Source organism: Armigeres subalbatus, chromosome 3 (genome assembly GCF_024139115.2).
Source record: "Armigeres subalbatus isolate Guangzhou_Male chromosome 3, GZ_Asu_2, whole genome shotgun sequence".
NCBI classification, from domain to species: domain Eukaryota; kingdom Metazoa; phylum Arthropoda; class Insecta; order Diptera; family Culicidae; genus Armigeres; species Armigeres subalbatus.
Window position 1 is genome coordinate 400,186,696 of NC_085141.1, and position 19,586 is coordinate 400,206,281.

General features: G+C 37.6%; 1 protein-coding gene and 1 pseudogene across 2 annotated transcripts in view; both read right to left on the reverse strand.

Annotated features, from left to right (window-relative positions):
* The window catches only part of LOC134224047 (uncharacterized), a 94,848-nt gene extending 94,064 nt beyond the window's left edge, over positions 1–784 (reverse strand). Inside the window, exon 1 of one of the 2 annotated variants that reach the window (XM_062703288.1) lies at positions 405–784. The gene's annotated coding sequence lies outside the window, so the exon portion shown is untranslated. Of the gene's footprint in view, positions 1–400 lie in introns of both variants that reach the window. The other variant, XM_062703287.1, reaches the window with a different exon arrangement.
* Positions 1–19,586, reverse strand: part of LOC134226949 (uncharacterized) — a 439,829-nt pseudogene that overhangs the window by 145,355 nt on the left and 274,888 nt on the right.

Genomic DNA, 19,586 nt, shown 5'->3' on the forward strand with positions numbered 1-19,586 from the left:
TTCTGGATTTTTCTCCACTGTATTTTTTAAATTAAATTTTGATACTATCTAATTGCTAAAATTTCACTCAAAAAAGATCCAATGTACCTATACGAGGTATGAAAAATAATAAAGTACAGCTTTTAATGACTACAGTCAACACAGTTCAAATGTTTTAGATAGTCTTTTCAATAAACGCATACTTATTACTCTTTTTGTATTTAGGAAGTCCATCACTTGTTAATTCTAACATTCAGTCATTCTCTTTTCCTCTGTTGTACACAACGATTTCCGGCGTTAAATAGTTTAAATCCAAAGATGTAAATCCGTATAACGGTCACTTTTCACAGCTACAGTCGCCAAACTTTATTCGCGTGCATTTGTCACTGCCAGCCCTGTTGTACTATTATTCACTGTTTACCTACGATTGCTTATCTGGGGGTCTGCTGCACTATTTTAACTCTCAACCGAATGCAACTTAATTACACGACCGACGAAGTTTTTCACTGCCTAATTGAGCCGCAGTGCACAACTTTTATTTTCTGCTTTCGGTACAAACTATTCCGGGTTGCAATGCCGTAGCGTAGGAATTTCAGCCCAGTATCAATTTCACCAACAAACTTTGCGCCAGGAATCAAAATCCAAATAAATTCGTTGCTAGATCCATTCAAACACTTCACCATTCAACGAACGCGCGCGCACATGGTTTTCTTAGGACAGCGATGGGCGGTATGGATTTTCCCGCTCGTTTTTCCAATCTGCTCACGACGAAGCTTCGCAACCGACTGACGCCGCACTGGGTTTCGCAACGGTTCTATGCTTTTCACTGTCTGTGGTGCAGCCGCCTTCATTGCGACGACAATTGTGCGAGCCGGCATGGTTTTCGCTGAACCTTATCGGGCGCATCGCCGGAATCGTTGGGTGGTGGCATCGAATTCGGTCGTGTTTATGCTGTTGCTCGTGTTGAGTGAGGCCCATGTGCGTCGGGCAGGTCGTATCAGAAGCTCGCGGGTTTATGTTCACAGGAATCGGGATGAAGACGGCAATCGCCTCGGGATGACTTTTCGAACATTTTCGGTTCATGTTATCTCGGTTTATGTTATGAAAGGAGATGTCAATATTACAGGAATAGAAAAATGCTAGGGAGATAAGCAAAGAAATTGAGTATGATGAGTAATTTAGCTTATTTTTTACAAGCATTGCATTGCATCTTAGTGTTCAGAGTGCTTGCGAACTCCAGGATTCGTTGCGAAAGCTCATGGTGGTGTGGGATATATTCTAGATTATAAAATATCAGGCTATAATATAACTTACTGAAGAGCCAAACTATAAACTTTCGTTTTTTGGTAACCTACGGAATCTCATTAGAACAAGGATTGTAAATGTATGTAGAATTTGTTATTACTATTCATATGCTTTTCCGAGAAAATAGATGATTCAGATTTTATAAAATTTTATTAGTCCATCTATCTATCTATCAATATAAAACTCAAAGTTTGTATGTTTGTTGTATAGCTTCTGAACCCATTAGCCGATTTCAATCAAATTTGGAACACACATTCTTTATCTTAAGCAGATCACAATAGGGGGTTGGGAATAATCGTTGGATAAGGGGGAGGGTGTGGGGGAGTTGTATTGTTTAGTTATCAATCAACTCAGTGTAATTTCTGAATCCCTTGGCCGACTTCAATCAAATTGGGGTCATTGGGAGATGGGGACCTATACAGTAAATTATTTTTCGATTATTTACCTATACAGTAAATTACTTTATTGCTTAGGTAGAAACTTGAAGAGCCAAGAGCTGCCATTTCCCTGATCCTTATTCAACAGCGCTGTTTGTACCTGTCGGTGGATTTCCAAACTCTCAACTCTCAGAAATCCACCGACATATATAAATAGAGGGGTATAAATAGTGTAAGTTGCGATTGTTTTCTTCAAGTCGAGTCAAGTACGAGACACTGAAGACGACCACACAGTTGTGGTCGAAATACGTATCTGCAAAGATAACGAAAATTAACTGGTGGAATTAAATGGACAGTACTTAATTCGTCTTAGACGGTTGAATACATTCCACTAAAAGAGCTTAATATATTTTTCTGATCTGAACCCATTTACCGACTTCCACCAAATTTGGAACCTTTTTTCTGTCTAAGCAACACGATATCAGACTGGGTAGGAGTGTCATAGATGAATGAGAGGGATGATTTATGAAACGAACAGTTTTGTATAGCTTTTTATTGTATGGCCTGTGCGGTATATAATAGTCTTCTTAATTCGAGTGCGCATTGGTTCTCCACGAGCATCGTCCAGGTCTCGTGTTCGTAGAGAACTACTGGTCTAATAAGCGTTTTGTAGATTGTCAGTTTGATACGGCGACGAGCTCTATTCGATCTGAACGTCTTGCGGAGTCCAAAGTATGTACGATTTCCAGCCACTATGCGTCTCCGATTTTCTCTGCTGGTATCATTTTCGGCAGTCACCGCCCAAGTACACAAATTCTTCTACCACCTCGATTTCGTCACCACCGATGCAAACTCGTGGTGGGTGGCTCACATTGTCTTCTCTTGAACCCAGGGTTGCCACATATACAGATTATTCGTAAAACCGTAAAAAATGCTCAGACTATATTTGATTACAGGGGTCTCAGAAAAAGCTCAAGTAATAATTAAAGAAAATCAGATCTAGCCTTTTTCACATATCCAGAAACAATTATTCAGTAGTTCTGTTTAGTGGGTTTAGTGTGACTAAGCAATGTGGTTGGTCCACTAAAGCTGTTGCGTATATGGCGGCTACAACAGTTAATGACGGACTTTTGACAGATTCTATTTACATATTGTTGAATTTACATCTTTTTAAAAACAAAGTTTACTCAAAAACAGATTTTCGATACAGATTTTTTGGCTTGAGATACAGATATGAAGATTTCTTGGAGAAAATATACAGATTTAAATGTGGCAACCCTGCTTGAACCTCTTCCTATCATGAACTTCGTCTTCGACTTGTTGATGACTAGTCCGATCCGCTTGGCTTCCATCTTCAGTCTGATGTAGGCTCCCTCCATCTTCTCAAAGTTACGTGACATAATATCTATGTCGTCGGTGAAGCCAAATAACTGGACGGACTTATTGAAAATTGTACCACTCGTGTTAATCCCTGCTCTTCGTATTACGTCTTCCAAAACGATGTTGAATAGCAGACACGAAAGACCATCACCTTGCCGTAACCCTATGTGCATTTCGAAGGGACTCGAGAATTCTCCTGAATCTCGAACTCCGCAAATCACCCGATCCATCGTCGCTTTGATCAACCGTGTCAGTTTATCCGGAAATCCATGTTCGTGCATTAGCTGCCATAGCTGTTCCCGATCGATTGTATCATATGCGGTTTTGAAGTCGATGAATAGATGATGCGTAGGCACGTTGTATTTGCGGCATTTCTGCAGTACTTGGCGAATGGTGAACACCTGGTCTGTGGTGAAGCGTTCGCCCATAAACCCGCCTGGTACTGCCCCACGACCCAAGCAGCACAACTTGTTACAATATTGAACATTTCACTGTGTTGCAACTATTTGGAAAGAAACAATCTTTGCGTATGTGCCATCAAATAAAACTCTCTTGAAATCTAAAAGGCGCAAGGGGTGGAGCCTACGGAAACATCCTTTAATTGCAGTAAAATTGCAATAATGTTGCAAAATACCACAGCGAAAAAAAAAATGAAATAAACATATGAAAAAGGTTTCGCTTTATGGTTTTTGTGGTGGACAGTCCTTCACTCTACCACAGCCATTGGCGTAACTACAGGGGGGCTAGGGAGGGCTATAGCCCCACCTAGAACTAAATTAGCCCCCCTAGAATTTTTGCCACTTTGCATGAATATTGTACTTATATAGCACTCTGATCATATATAGGCGTGACTGCCAGGAATGAGTTCTCTTCATTCACATCTCTCTCTACGAAACATTGAATCTATTTTAACAATTTTTCGAACTTCGAACAATTGTTATATCTCACGATAGGAATGTTAAACACGAAAAATAGTACGCGCCCTTGATTCTCCAGCGCCAGATATCATTACTTTAGGAAATTGGAGTAGGAACATTAATTCCATGCTGATGCAATGCTGATTGAATAAATAATAGAAGCAACAGACTAAGAAAACAAATCTCGCGTTTAGTTTCATAGGGGCGTAACTGTATAGATCGATTTCTCTTCATCGATGTTTTCTTTTTATTGTTGTATCAAATTGTGCTAGGTTGTCGATGATTTTATGGTTTGGTTTAATAAAGGATGATCGTATCTTGCAGCAGAATCAATAATAACGGTTGTAGCTTTAGAAACAATTGAGTTATTAACAAAATATAAAATCGATTAAGAGAAATCAATCAATACAGTTTTGCCCCTACGAAACTAACCACGAGAAATACAATTTCTAAAATTTGGATTGGATAAAGAAAGTTCTAGTGGCATACTGAACTGTCTGTATGGTCTTAAGATTTACACAGCATAAAATGTTGGACAAATTATTTAAGGAATACATGATGCTTAGCTTATCGGCATATTTCTAAAAAATCCTGATTTAAAATTGGTTTTCTCTGCAAGTAGGTATTTAATCTTTGAATATTTCAAAGTTTTTATAGAGTTTTGCGAGTATATTAAATTAAACCTAGCGTGTTCATAGTTCTTAAAGATGCATGTCCTTTCTTAAAGAATTATCAAAAGAATCCTTCCGAAAAAGTGAGAGCCAAATACTACATATCATATGTCTGTATCGATCCAGATATTTTGAAAGCATTCCTTTTTGTAGCTTTGAATGGTAATTTGGGGGATTTTTCTGCTATTTCCAGAAAATCAATTAGGAGATTCCAGAAAGGCAAAATCTTGAGTTTTCAAGAAGAGGTAACAAAAATTTAAATGAGAAAGAAATTGGAATTCTTTCGGATGGATAAAACTCCACAGGCGTCTTACTATAAGCTCATATGTCTTTCTAATCGCATAAAGTTTTTCTGGAATCTAACGACAGAAAATTCGTCACTAACAATCACACTCACTAACACCTCCTGTGAAATGATGATTCTGAAACGAACCGACAATGCGCCTTTCCAATCACAGGCAAAATCAGGATTTTGAAAGAAAATTTCTTTTGTCTACTCTGACATCAACGTCAGATGATTTGCCATCCATGGAGAAAAACTTCTGCAGCGTCGCCAAGCTATTATGATTTGCACTTTGAAGTATGTTCGTCTCAGCTCAACCTCCTCTAGTGTATCTGAGAAAAACCGATTTGTTTTCAATAATGTTCCTTTCCAATTACAAACAGAAATAAAATCTGAATTTTAAAAGAAAATATCACTTGACTGCTACTAACGCCAACATTTCTGCAGCGTTGCTCTCCGACGAGCGTTTGTGATTCTGATACTGACGGAAACTTCCCTCAGTACCGCAGGAATGCAACCGACACCATTGTTTGCTATCAATCCTTTCTTTTCATAAAATGCTGTTCCTGAAAAGAGTTCATTTTCAATCCACAATGCGTCTTTCGAATCACTCACAGCAATCAAACATTAATCCGAACCTTATGTTTCACTGCTGCTGCTGTCCGATCCGACGGCCGCTCAATGATTTTCCGCTAAGACGCTAAGAATAAAAGTTCAGCACCGCCACTGATATCCCGAGACCGCAATCGACGCCAAAGAAGAACAGATTTTTTTTCTACAAAGCGCATTTCTAATCACTGATAGAAGCGAAACGATAGTCTGAGCATTGCGTGGATATTTCTCTTGAGTACTGCTACTTTCGGCGACGGCAAGCGTATTCTAATCCATTGTTTTTAATAGTTGATCTTAAAGAGTTGTTCGATCGATTCATACTAAAATCTCGAAAATCGGTACTTTTCGTAAAGGTCTTAAATTTGAATATGCAGAATTACCTCCCTATCTTCGCAAAGGACGTAATCCTACGTCAAAAATTAGCCCCCCCCCTAGAATTTTTCGTTAGTTACGCCAATGACCACAGCACCATTCAACACTTCGAAGGGACTGCATGTTGACTCATCATAAAACCATACGATTATGAAGTTTTGTACTCGGGTTTCCTGTTACTCGATAGCACCATCACCGGAATAAATTGTGAGGTTGTCAAAACGTTAAACCAGGGTTCTTATATCAGGGTTCACTCAATTCTACAGTAGATGGGAGAGACTAGCGCGGGGGTGAAAAATTCATTTTCAGTGCAAAACATAAACAAACTCGGTGGCTGCCCCATATAAAAATCCAAGATGGCTGAATCATGAAATTGGCATACTGCTACACTTGTTTGTATTCACCTTGCGTTAAACGATGCTAAATCAAACATAAAGATACACTCAACTTATCTGTAACTTCAGTTCAGCGCTCACCGACTGACGAACGAAAACGGCTTACGACTATTTTTTTTTGCTTTTTTAGCTTATTTCATTTGCTAATTATCTAATGACGAGCTCGGTGGTCTAGTGGCTACCGCTGCTGCCTTATAAGCAGGAGGTCGTGGGACCAATTCCAGGGTCGTCCTTTTCCTACTTTGTATTTCTATCTTAGTTTTGTCTGTGTTTCACGTTCTACCAAAACGATTCCTAATGTTATAACTTTACACACAATCCCAAAACCTCCCGTGACACCTATGAGAGGTCGTAGAGTTCTCTACATCTTTCTTAAGTAGGTGTCCATCCTTCCCCTTCCTCAACATTCGCAAGGACGTGGCCAGGACAGAACTCGGCTATTGGAGAGTGCATTGCTTCCATCTAAGAGATAGTGATTAGTCCCAAATGATTATCTGTGGTAACGGATGAAAGTGATGCTACTCTCATATAAATTATTTTGTTGGACATTTGTTGCAAAGTCTCAGTATTAGAAATTCTATGAAGTTCATTGGTACTATACCATGGAGGCAACATCAGAATCATTTTTAAAACTTTATTTTGAATCCTCTGGAGTGCCTTCTTTCTGGTATTGCAGCAACTAGTCCATATTGGCACAGCATACAACAAGGCTGGTCTAAAAAATTGTTTGTAAATCAAAAGTTTGTTCTTAAGACAATAATAAATTTTATTAAAGGGTTTCGAACTGGGATCCAACTTCGAGACATTATTCTCAAAGTTGGTACATACCACAATTGGCGAAATCCTTTGCTTTTTCGCATGGATCGAATCATCTGGGCTACAGGTAGATTCGATTTGCTCAATTTCGTCATGAATTAAATCGATCTGATTGCTCAGTTCGATAGGAAAAGAATTATTATGAATGTTAGAGTTAGAAGGAATATCTGAAGTCCCCAGCTTCCTTCTATTTTTTCCGCGCTCTGGCAGGACGGTCTTGAAACCTTGTTTCTTAGAAGGAAGTGGAGAATTCAGCGATTGCCCTTCCTCTTGTTTTTTTAATGCTCATTGATGAGCGTGGAGACCTGACCTTCTAAGAGTTTTTTTTTCCAGAACGGTGTTCCTGCAGGATTACCACCGCTTGTCGGAATTTTACTTCCTCAAACGGGTCCAACGTAAAACAAAGGCACGGGTCCTTGCAAAGATCGCAACGGGATTAGTGGATCCAGCGCTGAGAAGCACTGTTGAAATTAAAATAGCTTCAGGTAGTATCAATGTAAATAAATACTAAGGTATGGAAATCCATATACTGTGTGCGTGCCTTTCGTGTATGCCGAAAAACCTTTCACTACTACATTTGAACGACCTCCCATAAGAAGCCGTGCAAATATGTACGTCAACATTTGCTGTTTACATTTTCCATCATCCACTAATACACTTGCATTTGGTCTTCTTCCTCACCTTCTATCTATTCTCATTGGGGTAGTATTAAAACTTCCTCCCGCAAAGAGAGAAAAAGAACTGCACAGCACAGACCGCATCGTGCTTTCGTGCTGTGCGGTTCTATTTTCTCTTTGCGGAAGGAAGTTTTAATACTACCCGAAGCTATTTTAATTTCAACAGTGCTTCTCAGCGCTATTTGTACCCACTGATCCTGTTACGATCTTTGCAAGGACCCGTGCTTTCGTTTTACGTTGGACCCGTTTGCGGAAGTAAAATTCCACCAAGCGGTGGTAATCCTACAGGGACACCGTTCTGGGGAAAAACGTCTTAGAAGGTCACGTCTCCAAGCTCAGCAATGAGCATTAATAAAAACAAGAGGAAGGGGGATTCTCTGAATTATCCACTTCCTTCAAAGAAACAAGGTTTCATGACCGTCCTGCCCAAGCGCGGAAAAAATAGAAGGAAGCTGGAGACTTCAGATATTCCTTCTAAATCTAACGTTGACATTATTTGTTCTCCTATCGAATTTCGATTTGATTAATGACGAATTTGAGCATATTGAATCTACATCTATAGCCCAGGTGGTTCAATCCATGTAAAGAAACAAAGGATTCCGCCAATTGTGGTATCTGTTGCCGAGTTTTCTGGCTCTCGGAATGAAATCTTGAGTAACCTTCAGGGGATCAAGGTTTTTTTTTAAATTGCTAGGAAGGGTTACTGCCGCGTTTTGCCGGGATCCTTTGACGATCGCAAACGTCTTCTTCAGTATTTAACTGAGAAGCGCCATAAATTCTTCACATACGACGACAAAACTGAGCGATTGTTCAAAGTCGTCTTGGAAGGTCTCCCCAGTGATGATAAATCACTGGATGAGATTAAAATTGAAATTTCTCAATTACTTGGATTTTCACCAGTCCAAGTAATTAAGATGAAAAAGAAATCCCACTCTGGTACTTCCCAGAGTGGCATTTCTTAAGAATTTTATTTAGTTCATTTTAACAAAAGTGAACTAAATAATATGAAATGTTTGGAAAAGGGCTGCCCAAGCAACCAGAAGTTCAGATTTTACTTAAATTTACTCTTAACCGAACGAATTGGTTCACTATGGTTCACATCAAGTTTCATCAAGTTCACTTTTACGCTCCCACCATACCAAAAATTACTTAAAATGACAGCTTATTAAGCCAAAATAGCCCTTCTTTTCCGAACTTCTGGTTGCTTGGGTGTATTATGTCCCATGTCCGTGTTACATGGGAACATTTCCGCAGGCCTGGGGGAAATTTCCAAAACCCCACCCAGTGCCGTAAGTGCCAAAAGTGTGGTCATGGAACCAAACATTGTCACATGGATGCTAAATGCATGATTTGTGGTGGAACCTCTTACGCCAAGGACGACTGTCCTGTGAGAGAAGATTCCAATAAATTTAAATGTGCTAATTGTGGGGGCAATCATAAATCCAATTTCTGGGAATGCCCTTCACGCAAAAAAGTTTGAATTCCCGTGTAAAATTGATGACGGGAAATTCCAATCGGATCCCAGATTCGACGGGTAGAAATTTTGTTACTGTTACCGGTCGAGCAATTCATACATGAAAAAAATGTTACTTAGGACCTTTTGAAAAGTTAAGCGAGAATTGCATCATATGATTGATGCAATGTTCAAAGCAAATACCATACCTGAAGCTGTTCAGGTTGGTATAAAGTACACACAAAAAAATGTTATCGGACTCCGTTTTAATGGATTCAAATAATTGTTTGAAAGTTCTAAATTGGAATGCCCGGTCTCTAAGGGGTAAGGAAGATGAATTATTCAACTTCCTAACAGTTCATAATGCGCATATTGCCATTATAACTGAAACGTATTTAAAACCAGGACTCTCCATAAAAGAGATCCAAATTATTTTATCTACAGCAATGATCGTCTTGACAGCGCCTGTGGTGGGGTCGCCATTGTCATTAATAGACGTATCAAACATAAATTATTTTCTTCGTTCGAAACTAAAGTTTTTGAAACCTTGGGAGTTTCTGTTGAAACAAATTTTGGACAATTTTCCTTCATTGCAGCCTACTTGCTTTTTCAATGCAATGGGCAGCAAAAGAATTTGTTGAAAGCTGATCTTCAAATTCTGACTCGCAACAATTCAAAATTCTTCGTAATTGGTGACTTCAATGCCAAACACCGTTCATGGAATAATGCTCAATGCAATTCCAACGGCTAAATTTTATTTAAAGATTGTTCTGCGGGATATTATACTATTCAATATCCCAATGGCCCAACATGTTTTTCATCCACTCGAAATCCTTCGACAATTGATTTGGTTTAACGGATTCAAGTCAGCTGTGTGGCTAATTGGTAACTCATGCTGACTTTGACTCTGATCACCTTCCTGTGACATTTGAAATCTCACAAGAAGCCATTTATAATCCAATCAGCGCTACTTTCAATTAGCATAGAGCTGATTGGGATTTATATAAAACGTATATCGATAGGAATTTTGATGTTGATATTCCTCTCGATACCAAAAGTGATATTGATAATGCTCTCGTATCTTTGACAAATTTAATTGTCGAAGCCAGAGGCATTGCAATTCCTAAATGTGAAATTAAATTCAACTCCATTATTATTGACGACGATCTTCAGCTACTGATCCGTCTTAAAAATGTGAGGCGAAGGCAATACCAAAGAACTCGCGTTGAAAGTTATTTGGCGAGATTTGCAAAATGAAATTAAAAAACGTTTCGCTATTCTGAGAAATACCAACTTTGAGAATAATGTCTCGAAGTTGGATCCCAGTTCGAAACCCTTTTGGAAATTAACGAAAATTCTTAAAAAACCTCAAAAGCCAATTCCAGCGCTTAAAGAGGGAAATAAAATTTTATTAACAAATGGCGAAAAGGCTCAAAAACTTGCTCAGCAGTTCGAGAGTGCCCATAATTTTAGTCTAGGTCTCACTAGTCCAATTGAGGATCAGGTTACACGAAGCTTCGAAGACATTCTCGATCAAGATAATGTTTTTGACCCTTCGTTGGGAACTAATTTGGATGAAGTGAGATCTATTACTAGAAAATTTTAAAATATGAAAGCCCCGGGTGATGATGGTGTTTTCTACATACTTATCAAAAAACTTTCTGAGAGCTCTTCATCCTTTTTGGTTAATTTATTTAACAAATGTTTTCAATTGGCATACTTTCCAGATAAATGGAAAAACTCCAAAGTTGTTCCAATTTTGAAGCCGGACAAAAATCCAGCTAAGGCTTCTAGTTATCGCCCAATCAGTTTGATTTCTTCAATAAGCAAACTGTTTGAAAAGATTATTTTGAATAGAATGATGGTTCATATTAATGACAATTCTATTTTTGCTGATGAGCAATTTGGTTTTCGCCATGGGCATTCAACCACTCATCAGTTATTAAGAGTTACGAACTTAATTCGGCTCAACAAATCTGAAGGATATTCGACTGGAGTTGCTCTTCTTGATATAGAGAAAGCATTTGACAGTGTTTGGCATGAAGGTTTGATTGTAAAATTGATGAATTTTAATTTTCCTCTGTACATTATTAAACTGATCCAAAATTATTTATCAGATCGCTCACTGCAGGTAAACTATCAGAATTCTAAATCTGATAGATTACCTGTAAGGGCTAGTGTCCCCAAGGCAGCATACTGGGGCCCATTTTGTATAACATTTTACTTCTGACTTACCTGATTTACCACCAGGGTGCCAAAATCTTTGTTTGCAGATGACACGGGCCTTTCAGCCAAAGGGCGAAGCCTTCGTGTCATTTGTAGTAGATTGCAAAAAAGTTTGGATATTTTCTCCACTTACTTGCAAAAATGGAAAATTTCCCCGAATGCTTCCAAAACTCAGCTTATAATTTTCCCACATAAGCCGAGAGCTTCTTATTTGAAACCTTCTAGCAGACATATTGTCACTATGAATGGGGTTCCAATTAATTGGTCTAGCGAAGCTAAATATTTAGGACTTCTGCTAGATCAAAATTAACTTTTAAAAATCACATTGAAGGCCTTCAAGCCAAATGTAACAAATATATTAAGTGTCTATATCCACTTATAAACAGAAAATCAAAACTTTGTCTTAAGAACAAACTTTTGATTTACAAACATATTTTTAGACCTGCCATGTTGTATGCTGTGCCAATATGGACTAGTTGCTGCAATACCAGAAAGAAGGCACTTCAGAGGATTCAAAATAAAATTCTGAAAATGATTCTGAAGCTTCCTCCGTGGTATAGTGAACTTCATAGAATTTCTAATATTGAGACATTGCAACAAATGTCCAACAAAATAATTTCCAATTTTAGACAAAAATCGTTGCAATCTTCTATTGCAACGATTAGCTCCTTGTACCCTTAGTATAAATTAAGTTAAGTTTAGTTTAAGTAGAAAACATTGTAATTCCTTCATGGTTTAATTCAACCAGAGGAAAAATTCTAACTGCCAGAGGCAATTGAAATGTATTAATAATAACTAAAAATATAACATAGCAAATAAGGATAATAGTGTTAAGAAAACACGGAACACCTAGTCTAAGAGATGAATGCATGTATTAGATAATTAGCAAATAAAATTAGTAAAAAAAAAAAAAAAGAAAAAAAGCCACAAATTCGTTTATACCGCCAATGCGATTGCTGCAATATAACTCTAAACTACAATTATTGCTTCTGAGCGTGGATGTCGACACAAAAATGATTAAGAAGCGGGAAATACTAAACTGTTCCATAACTGTGGGAAAATTTTGGCGTGGTCACACTCATGGAACACTAATCAATTCAATTTTTCTCGAATTAATCAAATTTAAAGTTTTTTAAGCATTTGGAGCAGTCAAAATTATGATGGGTTGCTATTCTGCCCATGATTCCATAGTTGACGTAACAACCATTGCACTTTTGCATGTATTTCGAATAATTTAGGGATAAACATCGCAAATTTAAAACCTTTGAACCCGTAAGTACTTAAATGAGGTTTGGAACAAGCAACGTATTGATGTTGCAGCGGTTGAAATATTTTTAGTTAACGCGTAATAAATGAATTTCGCTGAAATTTTGAATGGTTGATACGTCAACTATGAGATCATGGGCAGTATTTAGATATTTAATATTGCTGACAAAAATCCATTTTCCATTGAAAATAGTGAATTTGATTGTGAAATTATTACTTTTTGGCAAAAGTGTTCCATAATTGTGGGGGGAGTGTACCGATTTTCCGGTGTTCCTCGCAGATGGCACTGTCGGCTAATCTATCTGCACTCTAGTTTGTCGTTACTAAAACTGTTTGTTTGTCAGTTCTGGACTACAGGCGGGGAGTCGGTTTCGGACCAGGGGGGTCGGTTTCAGACCACCATTTTTGGAAATGCCGAAAACGTATCTTTCACTTTACCCTCTGTTTCTCCTAACTTTCCACAGCTGCACCTACAATGAAGCCTCGAAAATATAGAATAATGTCCCCACTACAATGACTACGAAACTTGACCAAAAAATCATTTTTCGCAATTTTATGGCCTCTGCCAATTAGGGGGTCGGTTTGGGAACATTCTCCCCTACAATATTGATCAACCATCGTTTATGAGTGTAAACATGAATCTCAAGCGCAAATATCTAAAATACTTTCATTAAACATTTTCAAATATGTTTTAACTTCATTTGAAATTGTTTGATGTTCGATTCTATCCCAACTTGGTGTGTCGGTCTTCACACCCATATGATGTCGATCTTATCCGTACCCCAGCCGGTTCGGCTTGAAAATGGACTGTCCACATTTTCATCAGAAATCGAATTCTTCCGAGAAATATTGTCGTGAGAGCTCATGGACTGAGACCTCATGGATAAAGGACCAAATCAGGCTTGTTTGAATTTTTTAGATCGGAAAATTGCTTCATGGATTGAGGCGCTGTAAAGTAGCTTAAGGTGTCGGTTTTACCCTCTTTTTCCCTACTGCCGAAAATTGCCACTCGATGATTTGCTAGAAAACATTTCACACCTCGTTCGATCCCGGTAAACGCTATTGCTATCCGTAGTGGTCGCGTGGTGTATCGCCAAGCGGCATGTAATTGGTAAGATCGCAGTATTACCTGGACTGATGTTCCATGATTTTATAAAAATTATAACATTAGTCAAGTGTGTTTAAGTGTTTCAATATTATTGTCATATCGAATTATACGAAGTCTGTTATAAAACTGATATTAAACAATGATAAAACTGAATTACAAATGGAAAAAATATGTTGCAACCAATGACTGTATGAATTATTCATAAATACTAATCAGTGAAACAGCAATGACCCAGCTCCTTCGTGAATTTTCATAATAAACATGATTTCTTTCAAAAAATGAAGCCACCATCTCAAATTGTCATATCAAGTTTTGAATGCAATAACATAGGAAACAATGGCATCCTACAGTTTCCATTATACGATCGTTCAAGCGGAAATTATTTTCCCAAGAGAAATTAGCGGTCTTAAAATTAAATTATGCCATCCCGTTGTGTTGCGTGGGCTTCTTATTCCGACACCAGCAGGGCGCACCGACACGCATAGCTACAGTTTTCGACGATTGTGGCCACATCGCCTAGTAGATCCCGACGCTTTCCTAGGACTTTCATACATATGCACATGGTGATGATTAAACCCAGTGCTCACCCTTGGAACCATTCCCACAGTCAACAAACGAACGTAGCGGAGCATCGGATCCGGTGCATCTGACTGACGTTGCATCACCAGCAACGCCAACGCCAGTGTCGCTGTGTCAAAGCATAGACCATGGGTGTGAGCATTATTCTTATCTCCAGTTCGGGATTTGAATGACGACGACGCACGTAGGTTAGTGGACCGAGCTGGATGAGGATAGAGATTATTTCGTAGCGCCAAGTTGAACGTTTCTCGCATTGTTTCGAATCGAATACAGTGGAAAAGTTGCAAAAAGACAGAGTACTTTCCGTTGGACGCGTTGACATTCGGGTGTTGAGCACACGCCAAGCCCACGAACCGGGAGATGTGACGGCCGACCCCCTATGAGAGTTTGGGAACTCATATCACAAACTGATGTACATAACTTCTTGAGAGACATATTTGAAATCGAAAATGTTTCATACTGAGATTTAAAAAAAGACAAACGTAAACAAAAGCTATTACAATGCCACTTGCGTTCAACGACCTGGATAATGTTTGAAGTCAATTTCCAAAATGTGAACGCTTTCAAATTTGTATTGGTTAAAATTTTTGATTATGGATTCGTGCCTCATAAAACACTGTGTTACAATGACAACGACGATACCACCAACGTCGTCGACGTATTGCAAGTTGTGCGATTCGCGCGTTGCTGTTGAGCTTCTCTAGATGCGTGGGGCCACGTGTGCGCTCCTCTGCGGGTGGTTGAAGGATTACGAAAGTTGCCAGGGTTTCTTTTGCAATATGTACTTTCCTTTTGTCTGCCAGCTACATATACGAATCCACATGGCAAGCGCAATCCAGTTGCGTTCCTATACATGAACATAGCGGTTAGGATTTCCGTAGGCAATTGTGACTCTGAGGTCATTCGCCACAGTTCTACATCACGTATGGATTTCAACTCATATAGGCTGCGTCTTGCCGCTATTGTTATTCTCACCAAATTGCGAAAATGAAGCTTGATGATCATAATGTTTTGTCGATGAATTAAAGCTGTTCAGAATAGATCTAGAGAGATCCAAAAATAAACGGGCAAATGTACTGCTGGAAGGGATCAGTGTAAAAATGTAAGATTGTTTTCAGTTTACCAAAGTGGGCAAACACCGTGTTGTTGGTCTGGACGGGTTATGTGATTAATCAAGCCCCTCGCTATTTTTTAAAGCTTGAAGCATCATCCCCGTCCGTGGATGAGGATTATCTCAATCCGGATTAGAGCTATCTATCAAAGTTTTTGCGTCAACCGTTCACGTATGTACGTAAGAGAAATGAATTAAACGATTAAGCTATGATTTGGTAACCAATGTTAATCTAACAATAGGGTAAGTGGATGATATTTGGACAACAGATTAGTTTTTTTGAAATTAGGGTAAACGAGTGATTTAAAAACTTAGATTGAACATCTTATGAGAGAATTAGTTGAATAGATTATATTAATATATTTTATTACAAATTTTTATCTTTATATATTTTTATCTTCAGAAATTCTTTTAGAAATTCCTGTAGGAATTCGTTTTAAATTCAAATAAAAATTCGGATATTCCTTTAGCAATTGTTGAAATCGTTTTTGGAATACCTTCAAAAATTACTTTAGAAGAAATTCTTCCGAAATTTCATTAGGAAGTTCTATGGAAATTTCTTTTAGGGATTCTTTCCGAAATTGATTTAGGAATTTCAACGGGATATGTTTTAGGAAATCCTTTAGAAGTTCTTTAGAGAACTCCTCCAATAAATTACGCCAGGAATTCCTTTTGACATTTGTTCGGAAAATTCTCTGAAAAAACTTCCTCCAAGAAATCCTGCGAAAATGATCCCCCAGGAATTATTCCAGAAATTTAGTTGGAAGAATTTTTCCGAAAATTTATTGAAGAATAAAATAGGAAATACTAAAATAATTTTGGTTTCTAATCTAAGAAGAGTTTCTAATGGAAATTTAAAAGGAATTTCAAGAGAAATTCCGGAAAGAATTCCTAAAGTAATTTCCAAGTGATTCCTAAAAGAATGTTTGAAGTGATTTCCGAAAAAAAAAATTGATGGAATATCCGAAGGTCTCAAGGAATATCTAATTGAATTAACGTAGGAATGTCCGAAGGGATTCCTGATGGAATACTGAAGGATTTCCAAAAATTCTTTCATCTTCCTAGAGGGATCTCTTAAGAGATTACTGGAAGAATTTCTATTTCAATGTTCAAAAAAAAAATAATCCGAGGAAATCTCTTAAGGAAATTTCGGTAGATTCCCCTGATACAATTTCCGAAGGTATTTCCGTAGAATTTCTGTAGGAATTTCGACCAAATTTCCAAAGCAGCTTCTAAAGCAAAAATTTCTAAACGAATTTCGGAAGGTGTTTCTAGATTTATTTGCTGAGGATTTTTGAAGAAATTCTTTGAGGAATTTAGTAATGAATCACTGGAGGAATTACCGATGGATTACTTAGAGTAATTTACGATGGAATTCCTGGAGGAATTTTTGAAGGTATGCATAGAACCTCTTCTGGATGAATAATTGAATTCATACTTGGTGGTATCTTTTTACGTAAAAATATTTGGATTATATTCCGAACTAACTTTTAGAAAAATTCATGAAATATCACCTGAATGAATACTCTAAGAAATTTCTGGAGAAATTTCCGAAGCAACTCGTGAAGTAAATTTCTAATGAATTCTTGAGAATATCCGAAGAAGTATGATGATGGATCGACTGCAATCCCGATACTTTTGTTCTTAATTCCAGATTCAAAACAGGGTTTTGTTTTACTACTGTCCGGATTTGCGCAAGAATTTCCAAAGAAATTCCTTCAGATGTCCCTGACGGAATTCTTGTGAAAATTTATGAACATTTTCGAATGAATTCCTGTATTAATCTAGAAGTTTTAAAAATTCTAGTACGTATTTCTTTTAAAATTCCATTGCAATTTTTTCGTGGATGCCTTTAATAGTTTTTTTTTTTGTGTCTTTATTAAGGAGACTTTCAGCCCGAGGCTGGCTCGTCTCCGGGCCTTTAATAGTTGTTTAGCAAATTATTTCAGAAATTCGTTAAGAAAATATTTTCGAAAATCTATTCGGGTGGTTCTTTGTAAATTCATTCAAGAATGCAAAAGAATTTGCAAATGAAATTTATCAAGGATTCCTAAAGGAATTTCTGAAAGATTTTATAAGCGATTCCCAAAAGAATGCTCAAAGGAGGAATTTCAAAATTAATCTCCGAAGATCTAAAGGAATCTCTAGAAAATTTGCTGAACAAAATTGGATGTATGACCGAAGGAATTCCTATAAGAATTTTCGAAAGAAAACTTGGAGATCTGGAGAAATTCCTGAGAGAAATTTCGAAGGTATTCTGAAAATTTCTTCCTAGTGTTTCCGAAGGAATTTATTGAGAAAGTATTAGCATAATTCCCAAAATACATTCCAAAAAAAAATACTGAAGCAATTTCCGAAGAAACTCCTGAAGGAATTTCTAAAGGCATTTCTGAAGAAACATCAGAAGGACTAAAGGAATTCCCGAAGCTATTCCTAAACAATTTACGTAGGTATTCCTTAAAGAACTTCAGAACGATTTTCCAAAAGAATTTCTTAAGGAATTCCTAAAAGAATTCGCAGAAGAATCTCCGATTGACTTTCGATATTGCTTCCAATTCCTTCTTTGAATTTTCGAGGAATTTCCAAAGGAATCTTCCTATTTATTTTCAGAATTTCAATTTATTTTTCGAAACACCTTTCCTAATTTCCTCGAAAATTTCTTCAGAAATCCTTCGGGATTTGTTATAGGATTTTTTTCCAAGAATTCCTTCACAAATTTGTTTAGGAATTTCTTCGGAAATTCATTTAGAAATTCCTTCGGAAAATTCTTTAGTAATACTTTTATGAATAATTGCATATTATTCGGCAACTCGGCCGTACGAAAATCATTTTTTGCCTTTCTCGTACAACTAAGTTGTACCGAAAGGCTATCATTTCACTCCGAAAACGAACTTTTTATAGAAGCCTCTGAGACCCATAGTATTATATACCAATCGACTCAGCTCGACGACGAGCTGAGCACATGTCTGTCTGTCCGTGTGTATGTGTGTGCACAAAGGCTATAAAAAACATTAGACAACTTTTTGTACCGTAATCCTTAACCGATTTTCTCGCAACAAGTTTCATTCGACAGGGGATAAAGCCTTGTTGATCACTATTGAATATTGACTCTATAACGATCGGTCATTGCGTTTGAAAGTTATGAAGAAAATGGTACATCGGGCCATATATACTCCATATAAGGTTGGTGTCTCAACTAAATGCGAGAAAGGCACCACCAACGCTAGGTGGATTAATCTGGGGTTTTTGTTTTGTTAACTATCTTGGCTTGTGCATATGCACAGCACATGTTTCGAAATGGACAAATTCATATAAAATTTGCGAAAAAAGAATCCACGTATCTTGGAGGACTCGAACCCTCAACCTTCTTTTCTCTAGATAGGCGTGATAACCCCTACACAACAAGACCACTTCAAAGTCACGTTTGCGGAAAGCCATCGGAATCCGAGTACCAAGCTCCACCGCGGTTAGCTCTTTTTTACACATTGTATATGTATATCTTTCGGATGCATGATTTGTCCAATCTAATGATTTTTTTATATGAATTTGTCCATTTCGAAACATGTGCTGTGCATATGCACAGCCAAGATATTTAACAAAAATAAAATTCCCACGGAAAACCTTTCGGGAATTTTCCTTTAACAATATCTACGGGAATAGTTTCAGGAAAATCCTCCTAATTTCTTTAAGGAGAGTGTAAAAAATGAGTATCTTCATGAATTCCTTTAGAAATTGCTTTAAGACATAAATTAAGGAAGAAATAATTTAAGGCATAAATTAAATTAGGAACTCTTTTAATTATTTCAAAAAAATTGCATCAACATTTATTGAAGGATACTCTCAAACAAATGATTCCAGTAATTCCTCAGAAATTCCCTACCGAAATTCTGAGTTTAGTGCGTGTTTTCTCTTGTTTCGGAGAGCAGAACGATCGCGCGATCTGCCGAAATATAGTAGTTAAGATATCGAATCAGTCTTCAGGAAAATACGTAAGACACGCGTTGCTTTTCCGTTTTTGTATCATCATGACTATGGCGCGTCGCTCAAAAGAAATAATTA